Below are 27,824 nucleotides of genomic sequence, written 5' to 3' on the forward strand. Positions count from 1 at the left end.
TGCGAAAGATGAAAAAAAAAACGACGAGACGAAATTCCGAAAGTCAGATTAACGACAGTTAAAAACGTGGAAAAACCGTAAACACGAAATTTCGTCCTGTAAAAGAATGAAAATTGAGAACCTATGAGTTTTTGAATACATTTGTACCGAAAGCTTTTTTTTTTTTTTTTTGTTTTTTTTAAATGGCCAAGATTACGTAGAGCAAAATACTGAATTGCGAAAATTCAAAAAGCAGTCAAAAAATCAACTTTATACTATTCGAATACTTTTTGGAATAAAAGAGCGTTTGGTTAAATAAAGTTTCGTAAAATCAGTTATCCTACCGGGTGATTTATCGAAAATCTCAATTTCGGTACACTGATCACGCGTTACATCAAAGTTCGTATCGAAAAAATTTCAAGCTTTCGACCAGTTGTTACATTTTTTGTATACAAATATATATTTATCCAATTTTTGTTTGTTATATTTGAATTCTCTAAAAAGCTTACAAGGGAAAAATGAAAAAATGTATAGAATTTATTTATATGACCGTTTCGAGCTTCAAATTCATTCGGTCATTCCTTCACTCATTTACTCGCGTGTAAATATCAATCATCGGTTCTAAAAAAAAAAATGAATGTACAGTTAAAATTGTACATGCAAATCGTCTTTGTTCAAGTTTAATCGCACATATTCATGTATCTCGTCATTCGTCACTTTAACTTGTCTCAGCTGTTTTTCGTTTAAATCAAACAAATCTCTCGCTACTTTTATTATATTTAAGTTGAAATTCGTTTCTCTGGCTGCAACTTATCCGGATGAATCTTGCGATGCTCTTCGGTCTATTATCCGCAATGGCGATACTTTGGTCGATAATCTTCGGCACGTCTTTTATGTTTTCGAAGAATACTGACATTCGTTTGAATTTATCGCTTCACATTTTACCTGACGATTGTTCCGATACTTTTTCACACGCACTTTACGCCACAAAATTGTTATCTGTGTTCTTATTTGCTTTATAATTCAACAAGACTTTGTACTGAGGAACGATTTACCAATGTCATGTTTCTTAGAGATTTTAGCAGAGAGAGAGAGAGAGAAAGAGAGAGTTTTCAAGAAGACAGATATACTTGACCTAGGCCCCTGTCACGTGTGAGACACTACGCTGAGAAAAATTTCATTTATTACAGTAACTGGAAAAATTGAGTAAAACAGGTATCGTTAAAAAAAGTGAAAAAGTGTTCAAACATTATTGGAATTACCAAAAACTGGGTACGCCTAACCATTTTGCGCAATTGTCGATCCTTTTTTTTTACTACTCTACTGAGCGGTAACCGGAACTAAAAACATCTCTCGGTACATGAGTCATATTGCTTTTAGTCGATAAGTTCCGTCTCTAGACCGGAGTACATGAATCGTGACACGGTCGATTCTTCGATGCTTCGAGAGATTTTTACCCCCATCCGAACCAATCACGCTAAATGATGAAAAAATGAAATATAAAGAGCAAAAAAAAAAAAAGAGAAGAAAGAAAAAAAAAGGAACCCAGTAAAAGTGAGTAGGTATAAACCCCTAAAAAAAAGGGCGGGGGGTGGGGGGGTGTTAAATATAAAGTTTTCGCCCATCCGCGACATCGGCGCGCAGCTGTCCCTTCGCCACCTTTCCCTGAAAACACCATTACGCCGGGTTAAGCCAGAAGAGGGTTGCGTTACAACCCGTAGTGGTAACCCTACGCCGAGTTGCACTTAGACCCGGTCCACCCCCGCCTCCGGTTTCCGCAAACCCCGTCTTCGAGACGGTGGTGGTGGTAGTGGTCGTAGTAGTGGTATTATAGTACGTTAGTTTCTCCCTATTTTTCGAGCCGGCAGTGACGAAAGTATTCCCGATGGCGTTACACTTCTCGCTGGCTTCGATGCCGAGTAACAGGATTCGCAGGGCGACCCTCGAAACATGCCCGAGCCACGGGCCGTTCTCATTATTCAATTACCATGACGAGGGATGAGTGTCAACGCCATTCGCTCTTCGCTGCAAGCTCCTCACCTCAGTTACGAAGAGCGGAACGTCACCTCTCTGCTGATTTTCATCCCCTCGAATCATTGTCAAAAGGTGTAAGTCACTAGCAGCGACTCGGCCTCGGGTTTCTTCGCTCGTTAAGACCGCCTACTTCACCCTCACTTCTTGTTTCAACGACAACTTTTACCCACTCAAGATACCCGGAATAGATCTCTACCCTCAAGATTAGATTCGGGGGATGGCGATGCTGTGGGAAAGGAATCACGAGGAGGGCGGAGTGCGAAAGCTACCGAGTTCGGGTCATTCGGGATTCTTGAATTTCGGGGTGATTATAGATTTTGTGAAACGATTCAACGCGAAATGCGGACGAGTGGAAGGGAATAATGCCATAGTTTTTTTTATAGATATATCGATGGCTTGGTTATTTTGTTTATCAATCTTTGACATTCGTTGGGTTCTTCTAGTTTCGTTGCCATGTTGGATTGCCTAATATATACTCTTAATTGAAAGTGTTGAGACGCATTTCTGAACCTCTCAGATTTTATCGAAAAGTATGAACGATTCTAAATGTGTTTACAAATTTTGCGATTCTTTGTACGATGATCGAACGATTGCTCGTATTCGGTTTGATGACTGTGATGATTGTGACCGTGAAATAAGAGGCTAAGCGAAGGCGAAGCTAGAATTTATTTTAGTAGAAATATTGTTTAGCAGGAAAAAGTAAGAGGACAGAGAGGAGAAGAGGTTGGAGAAAGAGAAGTATTTTCTTTTTCTATCGAGAACACGTTTTACTTGTTTCTTTGAATGAATTAGTTTTACACAACGTTGGTATTATGCCGGCGTACAAACATCCTGTACAATTAGCGTATTTTCATGTTTCTCAGTACTTTGTACCGGCGTAACGAAGCAATTACAAACAATCGATCCCGGAGGCATTGGAGGAGAATAAAGAAATCACAACGACCGAATAAACAAATCTGCGACTGTATTTTGTTAATTCATACTGGAATAATCAAAGTCAATCTGAATACTGTAAAACTTTGAAAATACTAGTAGCAATAACTATTTTTCTGCCAATTTGATTAATGTTTTTATCTCAAGTCTATCGTTGAAAAAAAATGGCACGCAAAATGCAGCCATTGAGATGTTTTGGTTTTTTTTTTTTTTTATTAACTCGAAAAATTGATCTTCCCGGTTGTCCTAGAAATTCAAAACTTTGATTCCAGCGAATAAAAGTGTTTGTGAATTATAAAAATGGAATAAAGTATTCGGAATATTCTTTGCGCGAATATTGTTAAATGTACGAGAAATTTCATTGGTTATTTTTTTTTTTTCTCTGCAACACCCGGCGTCAAGAAGTAGTAACAGATACGAAAAACGTTCGTCGAAATTCATCGTGTCTTACAATTAGTGACGTATACGTATAATAATAATAAATTATTCAGTCATTCTTTAACCAATTTCAGTCAAGTCTCACCTCGGAGACGCTAAGCGGAGGTTTTGCTGGCTTATCGTTGGACACGAGTAAATTGAATCACAGTCTCATCCCCGGTTCGTAAAATTAATATCCGAAGATGAAAGAAGTAGGTACGAGGCATTAGAGAGAACCGTTGGGCCGTTGGCCGGCGGTACGTTTTATTCATCATTTACATAATATGGAATAAATCGTTGAAATTCGTTAAGATCGCGCGGCGTCTCTCCTTCCACCTTGGAAAACTACCCCTCGCTTTCTATCCCGCCACCCTCGGCCTCGGCTTGGAACGAGGCAATAAGTAATTTCGCCGGGTAAAGAAAAATGCGACTTTACCCAACTCCTAATTTATTTGCGAAACTTTTCACTGTTCTGTTATCGTTAAATTGCAAATTGTGTAATTTCGTTCCGACCGCGAACCACCCTCTTATTTATTACGATTATTGATCGATCGGCTGTTTTGTTATTACGATTCCCATCGACTCGTAAACTTGTCAATTTGATCCTCGTCGTATCGCGGTAATCACAGAAAATTTACACCGATTTAATCAAAGTCAATACGTCGACATGTTTTGTGGTGGTTAATTTTTCTCGGAACATTTTCCTGCAAGTAGTTGATCAGATCAAATATAGTCGCGTGTACAATGAGAGAAATTTTTAATTCCTGTTACCGCTCGGTCCTTAACTATTTTCATTGTTTTTTACCACAATCGAAAAATATAGTTCCAGGTAGAGATGCCACCTTGAAGTAGATCCCCAAGTTTTTGGAGCGATATGAATGCAGACAATAATTGATTCGGTAATCTACAAATAAAAGAAAAAAAAAAATCAATGGTTTCAGGGTTTTTGCACGATCAAGTAGATGTGTGGAAGTAAATTCAACATTCTCTTTGAAACAACGACGTAAGATCAGTTAACGTTCCAGGCCTTCGCGTGAATCGAAAGTCGAAGAAAACCTGTTTTTCGACACTTCCTGAAGATCTAACTCAAAATATATTTCATATTCGTTGAGTACAAACTTTTCCTTGCACAAAACACACGCCGGGTTATATTAGAGATTTTTATTCCCCAGTGTACACCACATATCCAAATTTCAGTTAAACGAAAATGTTCACCTTCAAAATCTGGTTCGTAGATCAGTCCGCATAAAAAATTACTAGGCATATGTATGCATACAGATATTATTCAGGTGGTGAAATATTAGAACTCAGATCGAGTAGTGAGACTGATTCAGCATAATCCGAAAAGAAGAAACTAAAACGTTCCTTCCACTTCTGGTTTGATCCGCAGTTCTGAAATTGGTGAAATTTCTTGATTAATTTATGAGCGTAACGAAGGGGGAGAGGCGAAAGGGGGGGGAGGGGCAACAATTGAAAGTAATTACCGCGAGGCAAGCGGAGTAATTTGAGGGCACAAGAAACCAAGAGGGCGCGAAGAGGAGGGGAGAACGCCGTTCAAAGACGTCGGGCGTCGCGACGCGAAGAGACCCGACCGGTTTTCAGAAACGACTCGCGCTAGTCAGCCTAACGAGAATCCAATAATCCCCAATTCTCCGGGTCAGTGCTCACCAAACAGAACTTTATTTGAGAAGGCCGATGGATACCAAGTTTTCCAAGCAAATAACCCCACCCTTCCACCCTTTCGTCCTTTTCTCTATGCGCGCATCCTTTTCCGCACTATACGCGTTACACTTGCGACGCGTTTCACTAAATTGATTGGTTGCTGCTCGTTTTTTGTGCACAAATATCGTGAGAAATAAAAAGGTTTTATTGTTCAAAGGTATGATTTACACGTTCTCGTGTAAGAAGTTTTCTTTGACACGATGAAGAATCAGATGCAACGTTGCACGTGAAATGTACTTTTTTGGATTTCGGTTTAGAATTTAAGCAGTCAACGGTCTTAACCCAATTATGAACAGTGTGTAGAAAAATGTCCCTCAAATACAAACAGTAACCAAACACAATACGTTGTTGGATTAAAAATTGCGATGAACGCACGTAGGAAAAATTTGATATTCATCCAGACTCTGAGTGCAGAGCATGTGTTGTGAAGTGAGTTTTTTGCGTATAGATGATTCGACACTGGACCGGAAGATTTGACCTCGTGTGCAATCGAATTCAGTATTGAAAGTTTGTGACTGAATTTTGTCTAACGATGTCATCTTGACGTTTTCCCACATTGACTTTTCAATTTTACCAACAGCAGACGATGTCACTCGTGTTTTGCAATTGGTACATATCGCTAGCGAGCAGAAAATAAGAAGATTCATTTATCCCGAGCTCGTATTCATTGCGTAGATTGACCATCCAACCGAACAATTCTCCAAGGTACGTTGCATGAGACGGTTTTGTAAGTTGAAAAGCACGATAAAGTACGACTGGTGACTAACTTATGCAAATTGTTGTCAATCACTGTAACAAGCAGCGTCTGACTTGAGTGATAATTATCAGTATATTCAAAGTATCAGGCACGCCCATCCGCGTATGGGAAAATTTCAAACTAAAGATAATTCATTCTGGGTGGTTGAGCTTTGCGCAGGTAAAGCTGTCGCCTTTGTACTCGTAATACCGAACTAAGTGCACTTTAAACCACGACGTGACTAAAACTGAATACTGCGGTCCGTGTATATATACACTCGCGTATAAGTGTATCGTAAACTTATACGACATGCAAAAACCAAGTGCCTTCCGTAACTATCGCATTCTCTTACCAGACACTAGAGTAGAACCAAGTACGTCAGTCCAAGTACAACCTGCTCCACTCGGATTACAACTTACGCAAACGTAAAAACCTATAACTATGATTATTATACTGGATGTTATTCATTTTATGCATAATCACTTTACCTACGAGATAAGTTTTCCAGGCAATCTTCACGGACCCGTTCATCTCGGTTATTCCATGGCGTGCGAGAACGTTTGAATGGTAAAGTTTTACGTACGAGCTCGAGATAAAACGTTGATGTATAATGGAGTCGGTACGAGTGTTCTGGTGATTAATTTCCAATCGATCGTGAGACCGCGGTGAGAAGCGAAGTTTTCGTGCAGTTTAGCTTCAAACTTCGAACGTTACGCACTTCGTGAGATCTTTATGCGACACGGTAAGCGTTGATCGGTCTGACCAATGACTTTTTCCACTTCTACGATACGCGCTATTGCGGAAAAGTGTAATTTATAAATTTCTCGCCTGATGAATTTAACGCTAGCGAAAAGTATGAAACTTCTTGTCGAGTTAGGAAGCTTCCGTTTTATCCTGAGTAAAATTATACCGAAAAGGAGAACGTCGAAGGTGAATGATCTCGGGGTGCCGCGTCGTCTGAGTAACAGTTGAGCTTTGTCAGTTGGTGGGAAGCAAACTTGTTATTGTGATTTTTATGATTATTTTCCTTATTGTTACGACTTCTCTGCGTATATTTCCGTCACGACAAAGTTTTGTTTACTCCCATGGCTTTCTTTGCCAACGGTATTACGACGTGTCCGCGGTTCTGTGAACGTTTCTGTAAACACGGAACCCAAAGAGAGAGAGAGAGAGAGAGAAGATAGTTTCAGTTAATTACATTTTGTTATGCACGCAGCGTTATTTCATGTCAATGCAGCCTACTTCTGACGCTTATCTGATTACACATTCCAATTGGAATTTGACGAGTTAATTGGACGAGAAAGTTTTTTTAATTTTTATTCGCGTAGGTATCTGAAAGTTTTGTACTTCTTAGAACCTGTCCTTGAATCGAAAATCGTGCCGAATAATTTCATCAGCACTTTAGTCAACCAGTACGGGAATTCTCGTAAGACTGGAACGACCAGTTCGCCCGTTCACCCCTGCTTTTGGTGTTCTTGCCTTGCCAACTGATCGATCTCGAAACGTGAACTCATTTCGGTTATAAACGATCCAATAATCCAGATATTCGCCGCCCTTCGACTTTGACAGTATCAATTCGTTGCGGAATTATTGAAACGGCGGGTCCACGGCTTACGAAACTTTCCCATTCAACCTCCACAGCCAACCTATCCTGACCACACTCAACTTAACTCATTCTCAATCAGTTATATACCAATGGCCTACTCGCACACAGCTATGAACCTATATTTGTTATGCAAGTACCAATTTCTGAAGAATCCTTTTCCGATCCGTTTGCAAGATCGAGATTTAAGCGTGACAGTTTTTTACGCTCAGAAAAATTTGCGTCAATTTATTCTTCCACAAGCATTAAATCTTCGCAACGGTTGCAAGAAAATATAGCAACAGTGATCGTAACGAGAAAGAATAGGAACGGATATTAGACTTACCGGTAGAAAGGAACTATGCAGTGGTTTTCGGGATTGCTAATAACAAATCTGAAATCAAATTCTAAAAATTCAAGATGGAGAATCCAAAATAGTGGCTCCGATATGGGGGACAAAAATTTTTAACTCGATGGAACACGGTGAAAAAAGTCTGTGCACGAGTTTTCGGGTTCGTTGATTGGATTCATAATCACCAACCCGAAAAATTTATAATTTATACGAACATAAATTTCTCGGAAACGAATTATTTCTTCAATTTTGAGTATTCTTTTCAATCAATTTGTTTCCAACAATAATAATGTACATTATATCGCAATAATTACTCTCGAGTATATAAAATCTATCGATATGCTGTCAGAAATAGCAGAAAACCGCTAAGAAATATGTTGAAAGGTTCTCCGATGAATATACCAAAAAATAGCTGGTGAGAATATTCACCGCTGTGACTCACCGTGAGAAATCTTTTCTATTAATTTCAAATTGATTTCGGCATCCCTTCCAATCAAGCTGAAAATCCGAAATAATTCAGACACTGTTTTTCCCGTCATTATTTGTCGATTCCACGTGTGGCAAGTGTACGCTGGGAAATTAAGGGGGTATTCTAGTGTAGAAATTTGAAAAAATCGATTTTTTTTTTTTTATATTTTCAAAGCTTAACCTTTCAAGAATGTGTCCTTAAAAGGACAAGTCAAAATTTCAAATATTTTCAGAGATATAGCTATTTTAGTGACACGTCTTCAATACTGGCTCGGCTGGAACGAATTTTACTCGAAACTTTAAACGCGTTTTTCTCAAAACTACATTTTTCAATACGGTTGACATGATTTCTCAAGTTCTATTGAACCGATTTACTTGAAATTTGGTGAGAATCTTCTCAATACATGTCTCTATCGCACGAACTATTATTATAACGAAATAATAATTTTTACTATTTTTAAAAAATTCAGAAACGTCTAAAAAAGTCAAAAAAAAACGTATTATTTTTTCGGACAGCCGTAATTTGGCAAAAAAAAATTTTTTTCGACTTTTTTTTAGTTAGTACGATAGTTGCATTCATGTAGATTAATAATGTTTTTTTTTTTTTTTTTCTGGTTTTGCAAATGCTTGCAATCGTGACAACATTGGCGCGCCATTTTTTTTGTACCCCCCACTTCAACAACTCATAGCACTTTCAATTTTGTATTTTTTGACTTGTTTTTTTTTTTTTTTTTTGTAATCGTGAAATAATAATAAACGCCTGATAAAAAAATGGATGGTAAAAATATTTTTTGTTTTTTGTTTATAGCACTTCAAAAAACACCTCAAATTCATGCCTCTACACTAGAATACCCCCTTAACGACCACCCTGCCGTACGTGGCCAAACACGTCGGCCGGTTCGCGCGCGAGTGTGTCAAGCTTAATGCTTCGGTAGAAGAGCCAGACTCCGGAGTAACGCCGAAAGCTCTCTGCATTTAGTTGCGCGTCACTCAGAAACGTCGGGCACTTTCCACCCGTGACCTGTAAGGTGTAGGTACAACGTCGAAGCTGCGTGCATCGGCAACTATCCAACAGCGACTCGCAGTCACGTAGCCATACACGGCGATAGCTATATCGCACATAATTTGGCTAACTCCATAACCAAGTTCCAAGCTGCAAGTTATCGTCTCGGCACCAAGCTCATAGTTATGTTGAACCTGTAGGTGGATGGGTGAGGTGGTAGGTGGTAGGTGGTAGGTATGGTGTGGCATGGCTACGTGCGTAATGCACCGAGGCCTCGACGGAACGAACTTTGACCCAAACTCCGGGTGTATGGTCGATTGCATTTTCAGTTATACTCACCTTCCCCCCCCCTGCCCCTCTCTCTCTCTCTCTCTCTCGATATCTCTCTCGATCTCTGCCGAACTAGTAATGCCCGCTCATTCGAATACTCTGATAACCTCTCAACTTCACCGCAACTTCCTAGCTACACAAACCAATTCGAGATATATCCTGTAGAGCATGATCGTTCGAATGAAAACGATCAAGTCCCGGCAGCCTCTTAATTTCCATACACTGAGGAGAATTTCATTTGTCAGGGTGAGTAGAAAAATTGAGTAAAACAGGTGTCGTTAAAAAAAGTGTTCGAATATTGTTGGAATTAGGAAAAACGAGGCACGCGTAACCATTTTCCGCTATCGTCGATCCTTTCTTGGTAATTGCTTCATCTATTCGTCGTGTAATGTATGAAATGATTTATTTTGTAAATGAGATGAAATTTGTAAGAAATCGTGTGATAAATTATAAAAACACGAATCATCAAGTATACCGGATCTGAAATTGTACAGACAACTGTATTAGTCGACTTTGAATATTATTTCTTATATATTTTATTAAATTTACAAGATAAATCATGTGATAAATTACATTCTGAGTTCTTTCAAAACAATTTTTGAGTTGTCACATGAAAATTTTCAGTAAGGTAGCGTGTAAGTTTGATTTTTATGTTCTTCATTTATCGTCTAGCCTCAGGGATCCTGTCATTGCTGAGCTTTTACTCACTGTTTGGGTTTACTTGAGTGAATAAATAAATGGAAATAGAAGTTTCGCGACGAATGGCAGAAAAGTCTTTGTTCGACTTTGATAATTGTAAAATTTGATTTTCAAACTACCGAGCGGTCTAAATGTACATTTAAAGTTACTATAGATCGTAGAAGATCTTCTTGCGATCGAATCAATAATCGACCAGCTTCGAACTGTCGGGAAATAATTGAAAAGTTTTGCTCGGCTGACGGAAAATCGCGTCAGGAATTTTTTGCATTCTGATACGTTACCTAAAATATTCTTTTGAGCAACGCAAGTCCAACGCAAATTTCGATAATTTCAACAATTTCTGCAAATTTTCTTTTACTAATTTTTCGTAGAATTTCCAACCAGAGATAATATTTGAAACTATGTTCATTTACTACGGATTTTAATATCATCATGCAAACTCGACGTTGCCGAAGTTGGAATCGATTCGAATGCTTGCGGGCAGAAGCTCGTTCAAACACAGTGAAAAGCGCTCGGTGCCAGGAGTTTCGGTATGTAAGCCAGTTTACTCTCAAAGTCGTTTACTTTCCCGGATTAATGGGCCGTATCGATAACTCGCGTCTTGAGATATTGCCCGAGATTGTTTGCGCTCATTCCAATATATTTGGGCATAAATCGCACTCCTAGCCAACCTCCTAGCCTTTTATCCGGCTCAAGTGGAGATGTTTTCTGCCTCGTCTCGTCTCATTGTTGGCCGAAGGGATATCTGTTCTCCAATCAATCACACGCCCTCGCCTTTCTATGATTTCCTATCTCTCACTTCCCCTTTCTCTCTCTCTCTCTCTCTCTCTCTCCTCACAGCTCGATCTCCGTCACTTTCAACTCTCGGTCTACGCTCTCGCCACTTCGGTGCACTTTATGTTTCCCAGCTCAAGTCTCAGCCGCTCCAATGTTAAAAGAAAAGAAACGCTGGACTAAATTGAAAAAAAAAAACCAATTTTAATCCGTCGAGAAAACTATTCATCGGTCTTTCTTTTTATATGTATACGGTCCTAAAATAGTTGACTATGCAGTAACAAGTCTGTTCGGTCATATCCAACGACTCGTCAGAATCGTTTGACCATAAAAATATCAAACTATGAATTTACCAAAGAAGCTTTTTTATCATCAGTCAAATTGCTGCGGCCGATTGTAAAAATTAGGATCGAATTTTGATGGATTTTGCCAAAAAAAGCACCTTGCTGCAAAACTTGAAGAATTTTCGCAAAGAAAAGGACGATTCCGGGGAAGCGCTTTTAGGAATCATGAATATACGCATTTTCTTGAAATTTACCTTCGTCGTTCGTGTAACAGTGAAAATATCTGATTTTCTGAAACGCGTGCCGGGAAATTCCCAGAATTGAAAATCCCAATGCCTGCGGTTTACGAGCTATTCCACGGGTAAAGCCCGCACGCTTCTGAACTGATACATAACATGTGTGTGTGTGTGTGTAAGTGTGCTTGCAAGCACAGAACGCACGAAGACATTCGCATTGGACTCGACGCTTTCTGCCTTTGCAAGCCGCCATGTATAGACGCGGATCTCGCTTCAGAGTTTCGTTAAAGAACTCTATTGGAAAAGTTTTTACGATTGCTTCGTTTGCGAACGAGTCATACTCCTCCCCTTGCATGGTCCTGGACCTCATCCTCCCTTTTCGTTCACCGGTTGCCCTCGCCTCCGGCGATTCTATGCTCGTAGTGCTCATTCCTATTGATTGAAAGAACGAAGTGGGCTGAGAACGCGTTATTGAAACTGTTCAGGACTCTTCGAAACGAGAAATAAGTGAGAGAAAAAAATAAATAAATAAATGAATAAACGCATATCGCTACATCCAAATACCGGATTCCAGGGTGAAATACAAAATTTTAACCGTTATTGTACCGAGAGAAATTTTTAGTTACGGTTACCGCTCGGTCCTTAATTATTTTCATTTTTTTACCACAATCGAAAAATATAGTTCTAGGTAGAAAATGAAAATTAGTTTCCTAGCTGTTACCGGAAAGTCCGTATCCGTTACTATTCTTTCACCGTTACTATATTTTCTTGCAACAGTAGACTCTCTTCAACTTACTGCCATTGAACTGACAAGGCTGAAGTTTGTCTATTAATGGTGAAGATGAGACGCGAGGTGAACTAATTTTTTATTTATTTTTATTCACGGGGTAAACGATCCACGTTATTAAGACCTTTAGAATTTTTGTTGAGGAAACAGTTCAACAAGAACGGAAAAACATTTGTAACGATAAGAAACTGACGAAAGTCGTAAAACGTTTTTTAATCTGCGTAGCCAATTTGTTCTGTATTAAAATATACGACGGCAATGCATCGGACGAATATTGGCCGAACGCGGTGTTGTTATCACGTTTCCGTACGAGAAACGTTTTCGTCTTGAACATAAACTATATTCGATAAATAATTGCGCGGTGAACCGTCCATAAAAATGGTAATAAAACTTTTCAATTTTCCCCTCAACTTGAAAAGCGATAGCGTAGTTGATTCGTTTTGTGGAATCGTCTTATCTTGATTGAAAATCATTTGACGAACCTTGGTAGTATCGACGATCGAACAAGTTCCCCAAACTTTTATACATTGATCATATATAAAGTGCCTCAATTCCTATTATCAAATATTGTCATTTTCTACGGTAGAAATGACGAAAACACAAAATCTTCTGAATTGGCGAAACGGCGAAATTCAAGCGCAAGCTCCGGAGGGTCAGAAAGAAAGAATTTACGAGCGGGATATGCACGCAACTTGTGTGATGGTGGAAAATTGGGGCGAAGGCAGCGATGCATATAGGTATACATACGCATATATACATATGTACAAGTATAAAGTATAAACGCAAGCTGGCTAACAAACCTGAACCCAAAGCACCAGCCCGAAAGGCAACTCGCTGCGTCAGAATGCGCTGGCTTAAACACGGGTTAATTACATATACATACGTTTCAAATGAATGAAACCATCTCTCTCAACATTCCTCTCTCCTTCTCTCTCTCTCTCTCGCACATTATAGCTCGATTCCCGTCTCTCTTTCGCACATTAACCCACCGAGTGGTCATTAAATGCCAAGCGCATGCAACGAGCTTAACTCTGCCTGACTCGCAAGTAGGATTGCAATCAGCTGCAGTGTGTTTATCGTTATGTTGAGTTTCGAATTTCATTCTTCGCGAAACTCTGCATGCCGTTCAATTCTTACGGTGTTTACTCATCGTTTAACGTCATTTATACGCCTTGCTGTCGCCGTTGAGGGAATTGCCGACGCGGAGTGAGGAAAATAAAGAACGCAAGTAGTTGAAGAGAAGACTTATTTTTGCTTATTCGTGGGAATTTGGCGAGGATAATTAATTATTGTCCTTGGTTTACACGATCGGGGAGATATACGTCGTGTACTTCTTTTAAAAGTTTTTTACAAATTTTGTAATTTTGTAGAAAATTTAATCGAACATTCCAAACTCCGTAGAAACATGGTCTCCTCGTCATCGGTAATATCGGAATTCGGGATCTCTCGTGTGTACCTGATATTCTATTCTAAAAATAATCAAATTACTTTGGATAATTTGTATTCTGATTTTTGGTACTTTTTTTGGCAGTTTTCTGCATTATTTCGGTAATTCTTCGTTCAAACTGCAATTTCTCTGGTAAGTATTTCTCTCAAGTCTTCTCACGATACGAAGTCACCTTCTCGCACGTCACAGAGGTCCGATCACTTGAAATCCGAACATCGCAAAGCTCGATTGATGAAGTCTCGACAACCGAATGGTCTCGTTGAAAATTGGAGAGTCTTAAAATCGTGCCTAGTGACAATCGTGAATTGCTCGTGCGAGAACTGAAATGAATTTCGGAAAGCCTTAATCTTCGTTCATCCGGATTACCGATTCTCTTTGCACGGGTAAAAAGTGAAGTTTCTCAAAAAGTAATTACAACATGACCGAATCTGTATATATCTCTGATTCGTCAGAGTTGAATTATGTTCCTTGGAGTGGATATGAATTTTGTTTTTTTTTTTATCCATTTTTATTTTATTTTTTTTTTTCTTACTTTCGTTCCGTATTTTCCTTTCTGTCTAGCTTAGCGTCCTTATCTCCTATTCACAAAGCTTGCAGAACCCCTCTGCAACCTTTCAGAAGTATCTCCGGAGGCAGGGTATAAAGACGTTTCTAATAACTCTCGAGACTTTTCTCTTTCCCTTTCACTTTCCTCCTCTACATCCCCCCCCCCCCCCCCCCCTCACTCCCGTTATAGCCGTCGAGAGGAACGAAATTGGGATTCAAATAAAATAATATGAATTTACGAGATTGCAGAAGCCCGGTGCCTCGGAGATTAAAATTGAAGCATCTGTTCTAAGTGAGCGTACGTTTTCATGTATACCCATACATAACCTATAAATCATGTGTAAGGGTGTGAAAAATAATTTCTTCCTCTTTTTCGACGATCTTTAAAACCAATTTTAAATAGAATATCTGTATCGATCCTTTTGTCAATTTCACGTGATAAAGTAAACGATACTTCGAAACACTGTATTGACTAGTCAAGTAGTTAACCTAACCTATAAAACGAATGTATCACGGTTGCCTATGATACGGGGTGTATTCGGCACTGTATTTTTTCGTCTTTCACCTGAGAATGAATATTTTTTTGCAAGTCGTACGAGTCACCGCGTCTTCAAAGAATCGTTTCAGCAGCTTCGATGATCAATCTCTTTCGGCTAGAACGCAAAAAGAATCGCAGCCTCGATTACGCTGCGTATTTAGCGGCCGTCGTGCAAATCTGTTTTGCAGGTTATGTCAACCGGTTCGGATCGGTAGACGTTCTAATTTAATATGGCTTTCAAGATCGGTGAAAAGAGCGCTGGGAATTTAATACGTACTGTCTCTTCTTCGCCTGGGTTGACGGACGTTAAAACTTTTCCCGTTTCAAATTGGTTTCGCATTAAAAGTTTGATGGCATTTGTCAGACTCCGATCGAAGGCATAACACTCATCGTCAACTTTTAAGCTCCGCGTATTTGAAGCCGCTGCATCATTGACTTGTCATAACTTGTACGGACGGGGCGAGGACTCTTCTCTTAACTCGGCTGGCTTCATTCTCTGGATGATTGCGTAAATAAACCTGGGGTTCAATTAGGCCCATTATTCAAACATTCGAAAGCACCGCGCAAGCACGACACGTAATAAAATTGGAGGAATTTCTGTTTTCTCTTTGTACATTTTTTTTTTTTTTTTTCTTTCACTCGAATCCTTGCCAAACAACCTCCAAATTTTCCTAATTAACATACGCTTCGTACATGTGTTATTATTATTCACGTATAATGTTCGCTAATTAACCAAATTCTTCCGCGTCTTGCGATCCCTCAAGAAAAGCTGAACCGCAGGCAGATTTTTTTTTTAGTATCAACTTTGACCTTCTCTTCTCTTTTACGGGGTTGAACGGTTTATTCTAATTTATGATAGACGAACAAATATTATAAAGCTAAATGTACATATTTCTTACGAGCCTGAGTGAAGCTCTCCCACGATATTTTAAAACGAGCCCAATTAAGTGAACTTCAACTTTATACCGTAAATTTTTTTCACATTTATGAATCCGTGACGGATAATTGTAAATTTTTCATAAACATCTTACGTGTATAATATATCTATATGCATAATACGGTATAAAATATCAAAATGTTACAAGGAAAGGGTTATTAAAGGAGCGGGTGGGATTTATTGGCAATATGTAAACGAAGCACCGCGTGCCAGAAAATGTCGCACTCCTCAGGCTGGCTGCCTCATTTACCTCTACTCCGTACATAATTAACGCATAAAAAAAATTTTTTTTTTCTTCAAGTTCGAATTTTTTTAATTATTCCGTTCATTTTCCAAGCTTGAAGCAATCTTTCCGAAAGCTCAGGTTCGCATGCTGCGTCAACTACTTGAATTTGATAAGCTCAAAAATTCAACACTGTTAAGATTTTTCTCACACATAGTTGGATAATCCTGCGTTGTAACGGAAGCCAATTAATTAGCCGAAGCAATTGAAAATGAATTCATTTTAATTAGTACAAATATGTGAATAAAAATCTTTACAGAAAGAGTCGAGCGAACTCAAACCTTCCGAACTTTGGTGCCTAATGATTGTAATGATTTACGCGAAAATTAAAAACATGACTCGATAAAATGAAACATTCGAGTTGTGACAGTTGAGTAAAAAAATACATTTCAGATCCGAGATGGTCGGGAATTGTTTATATAAACTCAAGCGCTTACGTGTATCGTGATATTTTATTAAATTTGAAAAGTCAAACGACGTGGGTATTTATCAAATCTGACATTGGGCCGTACAAGTTGAGCCTGTGAGTGGATGAGCTCGCTGATTCTAAAACTGTGCAAAAGGATATAAAATGTTGAGTCAAAATCCTGCGGGTTAAAGGAAGACGCTGACGTGGATTTAAATAACGTCGAGGCAGACTTTGCTACCTCTTTTACACTTTTTCTCTCTTACTTTTCCCATAACTTCTCCTTCCATTAAGAATAATAATGATAACAACAACAACAATAATAATAATAATAATGTTTCTTCGTTTAACTCGCTTCTGTCGCATAAGACGGATATTTTTCTTCCTCCTGCGATATCGCGTGCCATTTTAACGGTCGCATTAATTGCACGGTATAATTGCAAGTGCAAGACAATCGAACATTACCGATACTTAAATTCGGATGATTAAATGGAATGAGGATATGAAAATAATAGAAAATATGTACGATAATTTGTACCTTGCTTTTCTGTAAGACATCTTTTTGGGATATACAAGTCGAGTTGAGATTCTTTTCATGTTTTTCGTCACGTGTAGCCAAGAGCAATAATTTCGTTCCGCCGGTGTTGGTTTCGGCTTCTTTATATCCCTCGGCCTTTGTCTTCTAACAAATTGTGATCCGCCTTGAGGCAATAGAAGAAGAGAATACCGGAGGAAAGAATTGGGAAAGTAGCTAATTAATGATTTAATTATAAGGGAGAGTTTTGTGGTCAGCATACGCATTCGGCGGGGTTAAAACCCTCGGGAAAACTGGACGGTCGCTATCCCCACAGATAATTGAGAATGCTCCGGATAAGTCTTACGGGGTAGCCGACGGGTCCAGGGGTTAGCTAACCATGATATATCACCGGGCGCATATGAGTGACCTTTGTCCGTCGATCCCGTGGGATCGTAAAACGGGATGCAGGAGGCCTTTCCCTATATTGTACGAATAACAAGGGAAAAATGGTACTTCCTACATCGTCGATAATTAACGAGGAGAGTTGGGAAAAGGTAATTTTTTAAAGACAATTTCTTTTTTTTTTCTCCCGTACAGAAAAGATGAACGTGAAAAATTAAATTTACACTTTAACACGGGTAGATTTAGTTTTTGTCTTTTATTTTTTGGACTTTCGTTTGAAAGTATCACAATTCGTAGCTGTGATTTACTGATTTTTTAAAAACTTACTTACTGCGCGGTATTGATGCTTGAAAGTTTGGCCAATTCGTGAGACATTTCCTAAGGTGAAAAAAAGGGAATGAAAATTATAAGAAATGAAAAGAGATACAATTAGGTTTAGGTTTATAGGATATGTTTTTTTTTTCGCGGTCAGAGTTGTGTGAAAATTCTCGACTCGTACTTGAGCTTCAATCATCCGCGGGACGCGAGATGGGAAATCGTAGTTGGCATTAACAGGTTTCTTACGCAGCTATAAAGTAATAATAAATTATAAGACTTTGAAACAGGAGTAGAGGAAGAGGAAGAGAAAGAGGCAGACGAAGAAGATGCGGATATGAAAGCGAGATATTAATATCAAAAGGGAAGCCCAGCAGACTCGAGTATCTCTCTTCTCAACTGAAATCTTATATTAATTAATTTAACGGAATAATGAATTGCTTTCCCAATTAAAAGTTCTGTAATTTGTTTAAGACCCCAGCCCTTTACTTCTCTGGCTTATCGTTAGCCGACTGATAAAATATTTCATCAAACTCTCGATGAATTTGTAATCTTCATTCAAGAGAGAACGGTAAAGGAAAAAAATATATACACGTTACGACATTCTGCTCGGAAAATTGTACGTTTAGTATTTACATGAAAATTTCGTAACGCGCGATAGAAAATATATTATGTTTAAAACAATTGCAAAATTGATGGTAGGCTTTTTTTCTTTGTTTCGGAACAAGATGGTACGATTAATACAAATTATTCTATCATCAGTGACATCTCGATTAGCACCATTCAACGATTCCGTGGCCCTTAAGTTGAAGATTCTTTTTAAATTCTGAATTTTTCGATCGTTGTTTGAGAAGCGTTTTAATTTATTGCCTAACCTCTGTGCGAATATCACGATTCGGTGAAGCTTCTCACATTATCGTAATATTAGCACAGCTACGAGCGAAGGATATGGAAAAATGACGAACCAAACACGAAGATATGAATTTGAATGCGATTCAGGAATCCACGATTGCAATCATGTTACGTATTATCTACTAGAATGTTTACTATTTAATTTCGAATGACGCGCAGCATCGAGTCTATACGTACGTATCAATATGCAACGAATTTCATTAATGGGTGCCACGTTCATGCGTAATACTGGTATTTAATTATAACAAAGCCAGTTTAGTTCATTAATTATTTGCGAATTCTCACGAACGTTATGTAAATTTCAACGCTACTCGATTTACGCGCAAATCGGACGTTATAATTATATTCCAACATTTTACTTGTTGTATTCGAAGCCTCGCTGACGGGAATTATAATAAAAATGTTTCTCGGTCTTTCTTTTCTAATCATTTAATAAAAATATTTCATTGTCGATCGTGAAATTTATTCCACGAAAGTAATTATTTTTAAACCTATGCAGAGCATTCGTCAGACTTTATTCTCACAAGCCGAAACACTTCTGAATATCTTCGCTTAGACGTTCGAATTAAAATAATTGGGCTTCTGTGAAAAGTTGATCTGAATTTTGTCAGTTATAAAAAAAAAAAAAAAAAAAGAAGAAATATACGAAACCTTGAGCGAGAATAGTATTCATCAATTCTGATGCTAATTGAACTCATGATGTACGTGGCGCTGTTTAAAAAACTGTTTAATTCAAGTGAAAGTTTCTTTATTTCTCAGAAGAAAAACTTCTACTAGGTCTTCAATACTGACGGAATGAAACGAGGTATGATTTTTAAAGTTGCAAATCAATAAAAGCAGTTCGCAAATGGCTAAAAATTGAACAAATTAGTTTACATTGTGGATCATAATACGTATAATATAAGATAAAGATTATATTTGGAAGTGATTTGGCGCGGAAAATGTTGAAGCAAATCGTGTAAGTAAGAATCGTGTATATATATACATATATATATATATACAATATGTGCAGTAGGTACACAGAGAGTTTTCCACGTTTAGCTTAAACGTTTATTTTCATACTTGGTTTCTCTCAATGCTTTCTTAATTCGCAATTCCATCAGCGTTTCCCGTTTCCGTGTACCTTAGATTTGAACCGCACGCGTCCGACGTCGACGTCGACGGCGAATGTAAAACAGCACTCCAAGTAACCAGCTACCGCTGCATTCGAGAGGAAATATAATATCCAACTCGTACACACTCAGCGGCAGCAGTAAACTGAATATTTTGCATCACGAGTCGGTATATTGCAGCTCTCAATTTGATGTCACGAAATTGCAGAAACGAGCGACACGCGATGCAGACCATCAAAGAACAGAGAACCTTATCTTTAATATATATATACACGGTATAAGCGCTGTTTCTGCGTTTCTGAAAATTATCCCACTCTCGCGATAACAACTCGATACCGAGTCAATTTCACCTTCATTTCCGGCCGTCGTGACGTCCGAATGCGAATACGTATCGTGTCGGCTGCATCCGTCCTTAGGGAAAATTTCATTTGTTAAAGTTAATAGGAAATTCTAGTGAAATTGTTAGCTGTAGTTACGATAATGGTTCAAACGTTGCTGGAATTATCACGAAATCTTGTACAAGTAATCATTTGGTGCAATTGTTTGACGTGTGTGGGACTAAACAAGGTTTTAACCTCGATTTATTGTTACCTGGACTTGTAAGTTCAAAAAAATACATTAACCGAAAAACTAAAACTATGAAACTTAAAGTAAATCTGAACACGTTGACCGATTTACGAAAACTTTATTCTGCTTGTAAATAGAAGAAGAATAGAAATATGAATTTTTTAATCCAGAATTTCGACTTTAAAGGTCGCGTTTTGATTTCAATTTTACAAGAAACGTTTCGCGTAATGTAAATAAAATCTTGGAGAATGTCTGATACACAAGAATTAGTCTCCGAATCACAATATCAGGAGGAAATCGTCTGCGATCAAATATTCGTTCTTCTATTTTCTGGAAAAAAAGTTTTCGAAAATCGTTCAACACGTTTGGCTTTTATTCACGTATCAAATCGGTCCCGCTATTTCTTGGGCCCACCCGGTATACTGGATATTCTATTCACAATTACAAAACTGTAAATTTTTATTTTGTACTTAGAATTGTGTACGGTATATTCTCCAAAAAATTATACTAGTTAAGGACTGCATGGTAACCAGAATTAGAAGCTCCTCTCGGTGCATCCTCGAGTCTGCGCTGATTCCTCGCCCCTTTTCTTCTCTTCGCGACCCCTTCCCTTCCCTTCCGTTCCGTCGTTTAAACTTTCGAAAATTGTTGTTTCAGGGCGCAACACAAAGCGCTGATTGCCTCCCGGAGAGGATGGCGGATAGACTCGTCGCTCGAGTGAAACCGAATCAACAACACCGACTACAAACTCATCCTCGGTGATGTACCTATAGAAACCAACACCACCGTAGTGCAGAGCTCAAACTTTACACCAAAGTACAAACTGCTAGGCGCAGACTAATCTACCCGAAGGAAATCACTTTGCATTCAGCAGACACTGCACCGGCACAGGAATATGACGAGGGAACCACCTTCGACTCGTCATCCATGCCGTCCTGCTGCTGCTGCTGCAGGGTGAGAATTATCACCTAAAAATATTACACAATAATTTGATTTTATTAGCGGAATGAAAGTGTAGCAACATATTTTTCGGAGTCAAATTACACGGGGTGTGATCATTGATTGATGACGATTGTCGCTGTGATCAATCCAAAGTCAGAATTTCATGGAAATGTTTCCAAGATTATTGCTTTCCAATTTAAACCTGATCGCGACATTGACGTGGAAAGTTCACCAAGTGTACTTCACTGAGTTTCTTCATTCTGTGATTTGTTGTACCTGTAACTTATAGTACGTCATGAAACACTGCACGCGAATTTTTTTACTCACTAATGTGATCGTTTAATGGCTGAAACTACTTCTAAAGATTTTCCGTAAAACCAACTGGACATTGATCGTTATCATCATTCGGTAATATCGTGCGGAAGATTGCTTTCACCCTCAGAGGTTGCATCGCATATTTTTTGGAAGTAAACTTCAAGCGTTATTTTTATACCTTGATCGGACGAATCGGCACTCGAAACAAAACACATGTCGAGTGTTCTTTTTAACGAACTGCAATAATTCACGGGATTGAAACAATCGTTGCGGTATACCTTGGTATACCTTTCCTTGTAAGAACTGTTACATGATGAAATTTCGTTGATATTTTACCCGCAAATTTCTATCAACTGAACCTTTTTTTCGCTACGAGGCAACCTGAAATAGTCTATAGTAATTTTCTTGAAATTATTTCCGCAAACATGCACATCTTCAGATCGATTCGAGTGACTGTAGCGCAGAACCATTTGCAAAGAAATTTGTAAGCGAAAATAGCGACGAAACTCGGCCCTTTTGCTCTTCAATTTTTGGTTCTCGGTTGGATTTGTGTCCCTCCAGTATACGTGTATAGCGAGTCGGCTCGTAGACCGCGAGCCAGTGTAAGAAGAATTTTCGAGAATCGTGGTAAAGTTAGAATTGCTTGGTACGATAAATTGTCCCTCGAGTCGTAGACAGTTATAAAAGCCGTATGAGAAAACTGTCTCGCGAAGCTAGCGTATGCCGAGGAATTACAGGGACAATATCGGAGGCGGGTAGTCGGAAAAAGAAGCAGTCAGGGACGCCTGGCTGGTGTCAGATTGACCTCCAGGGAGTGTTCGGCGCTCTGGAAGGTCTCCTACGAGTCGACGCTCCGCGTCCTGCATCAGGATCCGTGCACGCGGTGGCTTCTTCGTCACTTTGTGCAGGAACTCGTTGTTGTACCCTCAGGAAACGGCGTCGCCGGAACAGCGCCACCCCCCAAATGGCTCCAGGGAGCGCATTGATCTGCCTCGTCGGTCGGCCGAGCAACAGTTGGTTTTTACCGGGAGTCTGGAGTCTTCGTTGCCCAGACCGTCCGGATCGTTGCAGCAGCGAAATGGCGCGACAAGGCGTCTAAATCTACGCCGGGGGTGCTGAGAACAAAGAAACGTTAGCGCGACGAGTCGAAGAGATCAGAGGGTGAAAGGTGGGCTTCTTTTTCCCACCCGGTTCGCGGAAAGAGAGAGAGAGAGAGAGAGAGAGGGAGAGTTAGCCATGAAAAATGCAAAATGCAAAATGTTCTATCGAGTGGGAGGCTGGAGTAGAAATGGTTTTCAGAACGGCGAGGAAGCACCGGAATATTTTAAAACTAATTGTAAGTTTGAATCGAAAGCAAACTCCCTAACTATTTAAATCTAAGCTAAGTTAGTCTCCGCTCTATGGGTTTCTACGTTTTTCGTCATTTTCTTTTTTACCACAATTCACTATGATGCGATATTGCTGACGCACCGGGTTATTTCAATGTTACATTTGTCGGCAGATTGACACAATTGGGAAATACGCCTGCACTTATGCAATTCAGGTTACATCTTGACCGATCGTCATTTGACTCGTGGTCCAGGATGGGATAGAGTGGAGAGAAGTTGGCATCAATCGTGAACGCAGAGACAAACGACGATCGGTAAAATGTAATCCGGGGTTGCCAATATTCAGGCGGATGTTGATCGAATGTACATTGAATTGCATAAGTGCAGGCGGGGGTGGGGATCAAAATCCCGAAAAATAAAAAAGTTGATGACTCGAAAACCCGAAATTTTCGAGATACGAATTTTAAAACAACGAATGATCGGCGTACCGAAAGTTCCAAAATTAAAAATTGAGAGCGGCTAATACTTCGAACTGCCGCAGAACCAAAAAAATTTGTTGTTGATCGAAGTTCAGAAGGAACAAAATTACGATACGCAAAATGTTCAAGGACCAGAAAGCCGAACGGCCGCGATAGGGTTGTCATAGTTGTGTAGACTTATAACAGATGGCACTCGACGTGTGCTGTTTCAGAGAATACGCGTATTTTCGACGTCATCCAACCGGATACTGGGCATTTCGGCCATCCCATCTTTAGCGGGTTTCGGGATTTTGATCTTTCGAATCTTTGCTCAGTCGTTATTGATAAATTCGGATTCATAGATTTTTGACAAGAGCAAGAGTCTGACCTTTGAAGATTCCACTGTTTGACTGTTTGGTATTTTCGCAATTTAATATTATACCCTTCAAATTCTTGGCTATGTCAAAAAAAAAAAAAAAAAAATCATGGTATAAATTTATCTATACATTTCTGCGTTCTCAATTTTTATTTTTGTACAAGTCATCTTTTCGTATTTACAATGTTTCCAAGTTATCAAGTGTCGGTAGTTTGACTTCTTGATTTTGTCCCGTCGACTTTTTCGTCTTTAGCATTTTTGTATCCAACCCGCAGGCGAATTCATCATGTGTCGAATTATATCCGTGTAACATTTTCGCGAAATGATATGACACAATAAGTCCAAATCCAAACTGATCTTGATGTCGTATCTCATCAGTAGCTCAATAATCGGAAATTCCAGCAAGTCAAAATGTCCAATCTTTGCAGATTTGAACTCTTCGATGTTTCAAACTTTCTAAAACTAGCTGATCGCGATTCTCGGCGAGAATGAAGATCGTGTAGAGGAGGGGAGTGAGAAATAGAGGCAGTGTAACATATTGGGAAAATTCTCCGGGTCGGTAAAATGGACCGGGGGTAAGTCTTAAGCTCGCGAATGAACCTGTCCGGATCGAGGGTCCTATGACAAAGATCCCATAGCTGAATGGAGACGTGTTATCATCGCGGTCCGTCATCAAACCCTTGAGAAAAAGAGTAACGGGGCTGCAGGACGGAAAGAAGAACGCTGGATGAGGCGGAAAAATGCTTAGTTGTGGTCTTGAGTGGTTTGCAGTGAGCCGCCGTAAAATTGAAAATCTTTTGGATCCCTTTTCGTTTTTTTTTTTTTCTATTTTGCACCGCAACACAAATGTCGAATTCTTACTTTGGACTCCGGAAGTATTTACATTTTTTACTGCAACCGAAAAGTATAGCTCTAGGTTCGAATGAAAGTAAATTTTGTAACCGTTGACACAAAATGTAGCATGCAGTAACATTCTTTTTTATTATGGTCACTTGTACTGTATTTTCTACTAACTTAGAGGTGATTTTGCAATGGTGGAGCAATCAATCAATGTTCAAGTTTTATTCAAATGAAAAAGTTGTAGCCAACTTTAGAAACAGATTTAATATCGCGATAACCGAGTAAATTAATATCGATAACATAATTACACTAAAAATAAATTATTACTTGTGTCATATTTTCTTACAGTTTCAACAATCATTGAACTATCATACCAACGATGCAGATTTTAATAGAATTTCTAAGTAATCATATCAAATCAAATTTTTCTTATTGTTGGTGTAGAATTTTAATTCACGTAGATGAAGCTGAAAATAATAAGATTTGCTCGAACCAGATTCGCGTAAGATAATCGCGATCGTACTTTTGCTTTACTTTGCATTATCGTAAACCTTTTTTCATCTTCTCCTTCTTTTTTCTCTTCCTTAACTTCAGCTCCGAATTTCCTATTCAAAAAGACACGTGGCCTACACGGAATATAGGTACAAATACGCTGTGAGACTTTCACGTACCGTGAAAGCTATTAAACTTCCTTTGGATGGAGATAAATTCAGCACCGTTTCGCTCCGTTGAATTATTTAAACAAGTCCTGACTTTCCACGCGAACGCCTACAAATCTCTCGGCAATTCTAAATAGGCTCAAGTCTCGACTCACATGTTACGTTACACGTACACACATACCGTCCAACGTTGCGAAATATATGGGAAACAAATTTGCTCGGTCGATCCGATTGCTCTTAAGAATATCCTGTTTCCGGTACTATTTTTCTTTCTTTAACTAATTAAAAAACATGACTGAACGAATTAACGCCATAATTCCTCAAAAATGTTTGTAACTGACACTGAAAACTCGTGTACGAAAATTTTTTCAATTTGCTTTTATCTGAAAATATCTTACGGCATATTAAATTATCAATTTGTTCAAACAAGCGTTTCACCTGGAAGGCGCTCAGAAAAACACACTGAATTAGAAATTGGAGCTTTGAATATTGCGATTGTGGAATTCAAAATTGACTCATGGAAAATTGTAAATTTCATGAAATTCTTAGAAACTAGCAAAAGTGTATAAAATCCGCAAGTAATCTTTCTAAAAGCTTGAATTTGGGGTTAAGTCTTTGGACCGATCGAAATCCGTACAACACTCGGAAGTATCTCTGAAATTTTTATTGAATCCGTGAAATTCTTTTACAAAAGTTTAAAAATCTCTTTCGCATCATTGTGAAATTATTTCAAATTTCTATCTACCATTATGATATAAAAGTCTTTACGCGATAGATTTTTTTCTCAAATGCGATTTTGACGAAACCAGAGTTTGTAACACATTTTTTCACATCGAACGTTGGACGCATTTCCAGTTAAAATTCATCTGGTCACAGTTATTCACTCTAGACAGACAAATATGCAGATGTAGGCAGACCATCACGTTTGACCTCATGGAAAAACGTTCTAATCCTCCGACTGCCGGACGATATAACGAAAGTCCAATATCGAGGTACATTTCCTCTTTGAAACGAGCCTTTGATTGAATGATTGGAAAATAGGGAAGCTTCGTTAATAACAAACAGCTAATCCCCTGCCGCTGGACTCGAGTTAATCGCATTTCAGTTCTGATAGCATTTCTTCGACAGGTCCGTCCGCCATTCTCCTTCCTAAATCCCCTGGCGCGACCCTTTCATCTATTCGAAGTGATCTTACACCCGCGGCATCAAAAGTCAATCACTCTACTGCGACTCTTCAATACACTGAGGAAAATTTCATTTGTTACAGAAACTAGAAAAATTGAGTAAAACAGGCATCGTTAAAAAAACTGTTTGAATATTGTTGAAATTGCGAACAACGAGGTACGCGTAACCATTTTGCGCTATCGTCGATCCTTTGTTTGGTAATTGCAACGTAAAATCAGTTTGTGAGGTTTACTCTACTTTTTTAGCTGAACAAGGCTTTAACGTCAATTTATCGTTGCACGAGCATTAAATTTTCGCAACAGTTGCAAGAAAATATAGCAACAGTGATGGTATTGAGAAAGAATAGTAACGGATACCAGACTTTCCGGTAACAGCTAGAAAACTAGTTTTCATTTTCTACCTAGAACTATATTTTTCGGTCGGCGTAAAAAATGAAAATAGTCAAGGACGGAGCGGTAATTGGAATCAAAAATTTCTCTCGGTGTAGTTTAATACAGGGTGAAAAATCCATCTCGATTATCGGCCAACGGTATGTGGAATAAGCTATCACGTTGCGAATTCGAGACACGGAGCACCTCCAACCACTCCAGTTGAACAAACTTACATATTCCCATGCCGAGCTGTACACTCGTCAATAATCCGCGAGACTTTTCGCTTTCAGAAGCTCCAACTGGCTGCCGCACTATCTTTGATCTCTCATCCCTGACTAGAACTAGGTACGAAAATTGGATACCTACAAAAATCCAAATGTCACGTATCTTACATTCGGCGTAATCGGGAGAGGATGCAAGTAGAACCTGATCCTATTATGAGGTGCGTAGAGTGCTTTGAAAATATGAACAGAACGCTAGTAGCGTATAAGGAAAATTTTGAATCACGTTTAGATTTGTATTGTCTAGAATAAGGAGAAAATATTTATTCAAAGTACGGATATACGATTGCAGAGTTTTGAAGAATATGGAAGCTGGTCGAATGAAACAAGCGTTCAAGACGTGCTTGGATATTATTTTGTAAGTAACCATGATCATTTTTGAGGAAAAAACACTGTGCATTTTATTCAATAAATATCAGACGGTGAATAATGTGCGGAGGAAAATTCTTGAATTCAGTATACAATGAATGAAATTTTCGACTTTACATTTTTATTCCTATCCTGGAATGCTCGTCCTTGTTTTCACAACGGGCGTATTGAAGAAATCGATAAAATTAAAGAATGCTCTACGATCATAAAAATTTTCCAAGATCGTGGCTTTCACCAGCTAAACGAAAACTATCGTGAAATTCATATTTTAAGTTGCGTAACCCCGCTTGGAACGCATCCGCCCTCGACGCGGAGGCCAAATTTCAGGGAAGAGGGGTTCTGATCACCCTGCCTGGATCAGAATGTCTTCCCTGCTGAGATA

The sequence above is a fragment of the Neodiprion virginianus genome, chromosome 5 (assembly GCF_021901495.1).
Source record: "Neodiprion virginianus isolate iyNeoVirg1 chromosome 5, iyNeoVirg1.1, whole genome shotgun sequence".
In the NCBI taxonomy this organism is placed as follows: Eukaryota; Metazoa; Arthropoda; class Insecta; order Hymenoptera; family Diprionidae; genus Neodiprion; species Neodiprion virginianus.